Raw genomic sequence first — 8,893 nt, 5'->3', positions numbered from 1 at the left:
TCCGTAGCTCGAACTGAAGTGCTCCAAGAGAATAAGATAATGTTTAGAGTCCAAATATTACTAAGGGCTAATAATATTTCACTGTTTCTATTTTTAGCCTGGCAGTCTAAAAATAGACTCTGATCACTCCACTGTGAACCAAAAATAGAAGTCCATCTATTTTTCCCAACATGACCAATCATCCATAAACAACATCTTGCAACTCATAGACCATGATCCATATGTCTAAAAATAGACATAGTCTAAAAATAGACTTTGCGCCAAAAATAGCCTGCAGGCCCACTTAGTGAAGGCGAATCCTTTTCACTAAGCTCCATCATCTTGTTGCATTTTCAACAGTTACCTCCAATTGTATATTGCTACAATGGTATTTTCCATGGTTATCATTCTAGGGCATTGATAATACATATTTTGTAGCTTTTGGTTGCCTTTTTCTTCACTCTGTTTCTCTATTTTCTCTTTGAAATATTATGATGTAAACATATATATGTATACTTTTGGTGCTATTCCTTTTAAGTTCATGCATGTTATACTTTCAAAAGGTATTCTGGAAAAGATATTATTGGTAGTTTTGGGTGTTCAAAAAATGTTGGTTTTCCATTCTTTCTAACATTCTATCCAATAGTCGCCCCTTGTTTCATACATACAGATTGAGGGGGACTATGGGATTGTTTTGGGGTTTTTGTAATGGATTGGGCCCTAAAACTAACCTATTATCTTCTAGTTTTTTTAATAAACCTTTAGAATCCTTAACTAGACTGCATTTTCTGGAATTTATTTCCACTCGAGACAATTTCACAGTGAAGTTACAATTTACTTGATTATCTTGTATTATAGGTTGTCTCACTCAGGTTTTCTTCTACAATATGATATTAGCTCAGTCCTTTTTTTTCTTTTGGTTCATTGTCATTAGTTGGGGTTTGCACAAGACTGACCCAACAATATCGCAAAGATTATGCTAAGTCTTGCTTCATTACATTTCCCATTTCCACAATTTCTAATTCTGCTATATTCATTAACAATACATCAAGGCTATCAACATTTTCACTAAAATTTTATCTTAACTTATATTCCTGACACAATCTAAATCATTTAACAAGCAAATATAATACTTATTTGTTCCTTTCAAACAAGCTACACCAAGGGTCACAACCACATGAGAGGGAAGTCTCCTCCCTACCAACGAGATCAGTCTCAAAAGATTGGATCTCCCGTGAGCATTTTCACCAGCAAGGTAGTATTTTAGGGACATTATAGTCTAGATCACGTTCAATGGTTATCTAGTCCCAACCAAACTTAACCAAGAACCATTACAATTCAAGAAAGTTCCTTTGGACAACCAACATGAAAATCTTGTCTCTCCATCTGTGATTACATTCATCTATAGATCCTTCTTAATTTTGAGTTGCCTCAAGTTCTTCATACCCTCTTGGTATCCCTTCTTGAGAATTTGTATTTTCTCAAGGAGTAGTTTGGACAGGTAACTACCTGGCCCATAACTGTCCAACTACCATGACAGGTGAAAACTCCTCGAGCCTTTTAGTCTCATGTGTTTTTTTCGATGACTCTTGCGTAGGTATTCATAAATTCCAAAACATTTAAATATTTCTTCTAATTATTTGTCTAACCTTTACGAGATCTGCAAGGTAACAAAATGTTTTTAACTGTAGTAAAATAATATTTACAAATTATTAATTACCAATTTACAGTTAAAGGAATATTACATCTCTCCCCCCTTTAGTGAAACATCTTCCTGGTGTTTCCATAACCTCAAAACAAGCTTGGGTATGCTTCGTTCATAAACTGTTCATCTTCCTAGGTGGTCTTTTGCTAAAGTTCCTCCACTGCACTTTAACTTGGGTGATAGCTTGCTTCCGCAGTGTTACTTCTCTCCGATCAAGTATACATAGTGGTTCGACCAAAAACTCATCGTTCGGCTCAACATATATCCACAATTATCAAAATATTGTTAATCTTTTATTACTAACAGTTTTCATAATAACTCTTATAAATACATGTTTTATAATTAGTTACGCAGATATTTTTCCAATCAATGGTATGTTTAGAATCATAAATATACTTTTTCAATAGTGAAACATGAAACACATTATGAACACGTATATGGATCAGTAAAGCTAGCTCATCTGCCACAGAACCGATTCAAGCTAGAATTTGGAATGGGCCGCAGAACCTGAGGACCAATCTGGCACAACCCCCTATTATAAGGTACTCTTTTTAGGCTTTACCTGCACGTAAACATGATCCCCCACCTGGAATTCACGGTAACTTCGCTTCTTATCTGTATAATTTTTATGTCTATCTTAGGTAACTTTTAAGTTCCCTCCTAACTTTTTCACCGCTTCCTTCATCTCCTTCAACAGATCAGGTCTTAACATCAATTTATCTTTTCGGTTACTCCAATATCCAGGTGTTCAACACCTGCTCCATGTAATACCTCAAACAGACTCATCTTCAAAGAAACATGATAGCTATTATTGTAAGAAAACTCTACTAGATGGATGTAATCTTCCCATTTAGCGGGTTGTTACGTTACGTACATTCTCAACATGCCTTCAATTACTTGATTTACTATTTCAGTCTGCCCATCCGTCTAAAGGTGCTATGCAATACTAAATTGTATATGAGTACCCAAACCGTCAAATAAAGCCTTTTAGAATGTAGATGTAAATCTTACATCCCTATCCGAAATGACCAATTTTGGTATCCCGTGCAATCCGAATATCTCTTTCATAAAAATGTTAGCAATTTGAACTGTTTTGTATGTAGATTTCACAGTACAAAATGAGCAGACTTACCCAGTGTGTCAATTACCACCATTATGGAGTCATTTTGTCTTTTCATCTTAGGTAGTCCCATGATAAAATTAAGTGTGATAACATCCCACTTCCACTCGAGAATAGGAAATGGGTGAATCAACTCGGCTGGATGTCGATGTTCAGTCTTCACTTGTTGGCATTCCAAACACTTAGACAAATGCTCAACGACTTCTTTTTTCATGCCTGGCTAGAAATACTCTTTTTCTTAATGCAGTGATTAATTTTTGGTATATCAACATGTTTTCCTTATCAATCCCATATCCAAGTTGATGTTCACTGCTATTGGGATTGCTTGCTTGCTACCATAAGAACTGGTATTCAGGATCCTTCCGAGTAGCTTCTTTAATTTGTTCTTTAAAAGCATTTTCCACTTCACTAAATGATATTTCATACATAAAATTCAATTTTCTATTCAAAACATCCACTACACGATTCTCTTTACCTTTCAGATGCTTAATTTCAAACTCAAATTCACTCAAGAAGGAAGTCCAATGTGCCTATCGAGCGTTTAAAGTAGGATGCTTAAAAGAATTGGTTAAGTTGTTTGTGATCTGTCATTAGTATATATCTTTTCCCAAGAAAATAATGCCACCACATTTTTAAGGCATGGATCACTACTATTAACTCTAAATCGTAGGTCGATTACTTTTATTCATGTTATTTCAATTTTTGTAACTCGAAAGCTATAAGCCCGCCTTCTTGCATGAGTAATCCTCCTACACCCTCCTTGTCGGAATTTGTACAAACAATAAATTATTTATCTAGATCAACAGTTCTTAGTATAGGGGCAGCAGTAAGTAAGTGATTCAACTCATCGAAACTGTTTTGGCACTCACTTGTACACTTGAAAGTTCTTCCTTTTTTTTTTGTAACAAAGTAATGGGATATGCCACCCTTGAAAATCCTTCAATAAATCATCTACAATACCCATCCAACCCCATAAAGGATCGTATATCAACCACGTTCTTAGGAATAGGCCACTTCATTATAGTTTTTATTTTCTCAGGATCTACCACAATTCCATATTGAGTAATAACATGGCATAGATATTGAATTTTCTCTTTATAAAATTCGAACTTACTGTATTTTTCATACATCTGGTGCTCCCCCAAGGTTTGTAAAATGATTTGAAGATGCTTATTATGTTCCTCCAAGTTTCTAGAATAAACTAGTATATCATCAATAAAAATCAACACAAATTTATCTAGATATTTGTGGAAGATATTATTCATGAGACACATGAATGTCGTCAAAGCATTGGTTGTTTCGAAAGGAAAAAATACAAACTCATAATGCCCGTATCGGGTTTTAAATTTTTTTTTATATACATATAATATTTTGTAATCCTTATCTAATGATACCCCAAATGTAGATAAATTTTAGAAAATATTGTAACTCCTTTTCACTTGATCAAACAAATCGTCAATGCGGGGTAGGGGAACTTGTTTTTTACTGTCAATTTATTTAGTTGCTTATAATCAATGCATAAGCGTAAAGTACCATATTTCTTCCTAAAAAAAGCACTAGAGCTCCCCAAGGAGATACACTTGGGTGGATGTACTTTTTATCTAACAGCCCTTGCAACTGCATTTTAAGTTTAGTCAACTCTAGAATACTCATTCGATATGGTTCCCGGGACACAAGAGAAGCTCCCAGAATAAGTTTAGTAGTAAAATATGTATATGTTTTAGGGGTATTCCAGGAATATTTTCAGGAAATACATCGGTAAAATCTTGTACCACAGGAAGGTCGCCCGAAGTAGCAGTCTTTTCTTTAGAATTTGAATATCCTTCTTGGACAACATAAATTTGACATCCCTTCCTCATACATTTTTCCAGTTGTGAAGTTGTAATCAGTCTCAACTTTAGAGGTCTCTTCACCACCTGCATCTCTTTCCTTATACCTTCCTCATTTAAATAACTAATGGTCTTATCCTTACAATTTATGAGAGACCAATTCTTCTCCATCCAGTCCATGCCAATCAGCATATCATATGAACCTAAAGGTAATACATTCAAATTTTCCACTATGGAATAATGTGCTAGTTTTACTGGGAAACTATTCACTTTGGTAGAAACCCTTATTTTTTCCCCCGTGGCTAGCTATAGCAACCATGGATTTTTGAATTTAACTATTTGTAAGTGACATTCTTCTACTATCTTAGGGCTTAGGTAACTTAAATTCGCTTGAAGATCAATTAAAATAAACACAATTTGGTTGAATATTTTACCTTCAAAATTCACCATCGTTGGTTGGTACTTTGCTTGATGATCCTATAATGTGGTGTTAATTCTAGGCAGCCTCCTTGCTACCTCCCCTATGATAGACGCTTCTTGAATCTACGCTACTGGATCTGCCTCCTTTCGGTAAGGACAATTTTTGACATAATGCAGTCCACCACAACCCCAACACTATAATGGAGGTCTAGATGTTGTTTCCAACTCAGATTTGTTAGGTTTTTTTAGAGGTTTTCTGTTCTTTATGGGGTTTGGACTTCTAGTGAGTCCTTCCTAGGTTCCGGTTCAACTAGTTTTTGTAGGAACTTCTTAAATTTATGGCCTTATATCCTTTCATATGCTGTGAAATTCTGTGCCCCTTCTTCTCAGTCCATTTCTTGCTCCCATCTGCTTTTTGTTTCATTTTCTAGTAGCATATTTGATATTTTCTAATAACTTCATCCATCATTTTTTGGGTTATTGAATTCTAGTCGCTCTTTCATAAATACCGACAGACTGTTGATAAACCACTGAAATTTTTCCTTTTCCTCTCATATATAGGGAACATACCTTAGAAGAGATGTAATTTTTTTTATGAACTCCTCCATAGAAGGTTTCCCCAACCGCAAATCATGAAATTCCTTAGATTTTTCATCGCAAAATCGTTTAGTTAAATATTTATTTTTAAAATGTTTTTAAAAATCCTCCCAAGTTAATTCTAGGCAATCAATGTTTTTTACTATCTTTACTTCCTCCCACCACAATGTCACCTTGCCTTATAATTGATATATCGTCAGCCGAGCTTTCAGGTTATGATCATATTCATAAATTTGGAAATATTTATGTATATTCATAAGTTAGCCTTCTGCAGCCTCCTCTTGTTCACCATTGAATGTTGGAGGTTTAATCTTTTTGAAATCTTCCTGCAATTCCACTTTCTATCTCTTAGACCCCTATGATTTAAAACATTCTCATATTCCTCCTCATTGTTCCCTTGGCCTCCTTTCGATTGTGTATGGTCATATCTTTGCCTATGTGTTTCAATTATGTCTACTTGTTCTAGACTTGGATGAGGATGTCGATGGTTTTGTCGGTGAGACAAGATTTTCATAATTTTTTCTTTTTCTTGCATCATTCTTTCATTGTATGTTCTCAGCTTTTCCATTTCATTCTTCAATTCCTGTACCGATTCAAACAATGTAATATTATCATTTTGATTTTATTCTCCCTGTTGTACCCACATCTCAGGGGTAGCTTCCATATAAGGTCTCAGGCCAATTTCAGCTCTCCACATTTTTCCTCATTGCATTCACTTTGTTCACACAACAAATACTATTATTTTTTCCCTTTCTAAATAGGCCACGGAGTTGGAAACTTGGCTATGATACCACTTGTCACATCTCCCACACACATTTTTTATTTACAATATGTACCGTGTTGTACCTATGTGATAGTTATACATACTGAATTCGTGTGAAACATAAATACTTTTTTATAGAATAAAACATCTTAATTAAGGTACCAAGCAAAGGTTACGAACTTCTGTACCTTCATACAGATATTGCATTAATTTTCTTATTGATGTTATACATTACAACGTAAACATATTCCATTAATTGTCGAGGCATGCACTCCTATTGGATTATCTTATTACAATGTTATCACACTTAATGTAATATCTATGCGTGATTAGTGCATTTACCTTAGGTGTACTTCATTAGTATTAATCCTATCATACATCACCTTGATGCATATTTCCATGGGTTAAATCACTACAGAAGATCTTTCCAGAGGCTCTCATCCGACGTACACTTGGCACTTTAAATCTTGAGATTGGAACGGAATCAACGGTCCTCTGGTTAACCCTAAAATCGACAGTCCATCTTGAAAAGATTAGTTGTGGTAATTGTTTCCCTCACAAAACACCGTGGCTAGGTTCATTTGACTCCTTTCCAAAAAGTTTCGCTCTGCAACTTAATGCGTTATCAGGGTTTCTTAGGTGTATTTTCTATGCCATCAACAATTCGGTCTCTAAACTGCTTCCTAGCTCTTAGGTAAATGGTGACAATGTTATTTTAATTTACAATACTACATCTTTTAAATTGTCAACTCAGGTTTTGATTATATTTCTATTTGTAGAGTAAAATGTGTTCATTGGTTACTACCAAGGGTTGGTTGCTTGCTACCTTTGAAAGGACCATTTTAGACTGGTGAGTAGGGTATACTTATTTAGGGTGCATTTCGATATGGGTTTTCTTTTTGTACAATTTCTATCTAACCCCTTTGGTTCTTGTTTATTTACTGGCATATCCCGACTGTCTGGACTTTTTATCTTTTCTTGTAACATAGGTAATTGATACACATTGCTTTTATTGTACTTGCATTATTCAAATTATTTGTCAATGGCTATTGATTTATAAAATCCTATTTCTATGTTTGCAGGTGAGAGGATACCCATTTACCCATAATGTTTGCACTCCAAAACTATTGCACCTCAACTCACAATATTGTTCACTCTTTGCAGGTCAGCCATTCGGCCCTCCTGGTTAGGGTTTGTTTTCTCTGGTTGTGAGTTCAACATCCTTTTCTTGTGTTGCGAATTCCTGAGATATATTATTATGGAAAATAGTAGTTTAGGGTTTTTACTATATATTGATATGTCTAGTTTAAAAGACATTTTCCACGGCAACATTGGTCATGGCCTATCAACTAGGCATACATTTTTGAAGTCTTTTGACATTTGGTGGCACGACCAATTTTAATTAAGCCCTTACATAGTCTTCTGTAAATTTTATTTTAAAGGTTTTTTTTGTGAAAGAAAAGAAAATGTTTTGCGGTTACCTCGAGTTGTATATTGCTACAATGGTATTTTCTAAGGTAATAGTTTTGGGGTATTGATAATACATATTTTTCAGCCATTGAATACCTTTTTCTTCACTAAGTTTTTCTATTGTCTCTTCGAAAGATTATGATGTAAACATATTTATATACTTTTGGTGTTATTACTTTTAATTTCATGCATGTTATATTTTTAGAAGGTATTATGGCAGAGATATTATTGGTAGTCTTGGGTGTTCATAAATGGTTGGTTTTCCATTCTTTTTAACATTCTACCCAATAATCACCCCTTGTTTCATACAAATAGTTTGAGGGGGACTATGGGACTATTTTGGGATTGTTGTAATAGACTGGGCCCCAAAACTAAACTATTATCTTCTGATTTTTTCTAATAAACCTTCAAAATCCTTAACTAGACTGCATTTTCCGGAATTCATTTCCACCTGAGACAATTTGACAGTGAAGTTACGCTTTACTTGATTATCTTGTATTGTAGTCATAATTTCCTAGCATTGTCTCGCTCAGGTTTTCTTCTATAGTTTGATATTAGCTCAATCCCTTTTTTTTCTTTTGGTTCCCTTCCATTAGTTTGGGTTTGCACAAGACTGACCCAACAATATCACAAAGATTATGCTAAGTCTTGCTTGTTTACATTTCACATTTTTTAGAATTTATAATTCTACGATTTTCAATAATAGTACATCAAAACTATCAACATTATCCACTAAAAGTTTCTCTTAACTTCTATTCCTGACACAATCTAAATCATTTAACAAGAAAATATAATACTTATATGTTCCTTTCAAATCAGCTACACCGAGGGTCACAACCACATGAGAGGGAAGGCTCCTCCCTACCAATGAGATTAGGCTCAAAAGACTAGATCTCCCCTCGAGCTATTTTCACCAGCATGGTAGTATTCCAGGGACAATATAGTCTAGATCACATTCAATGGTTATCTAGTCCCAACTAGACTTAACTAAGAACCACTATAGTTCAAGA

The sequence above is a fragment of the Pinus tabuliformis genome, chromosome 5_1 (assembly GCF_031772625.1).
Source record: "Pinus tabuliformis cultivar Carrire ecotype Pingquan chromosome 5_1, CPIR1, whole genome shotgun sequence".
Classification (NCBI taxonomy): domain Eukaryota; kingdom Viridiplantae; phylum Streptophyta; class Pinopsida; order Pinales; family Pinaceae; genus Pinus; species Pinus tabuliformis.
This window is presented reverse-complemented; position numbering follows the sequence as displayed.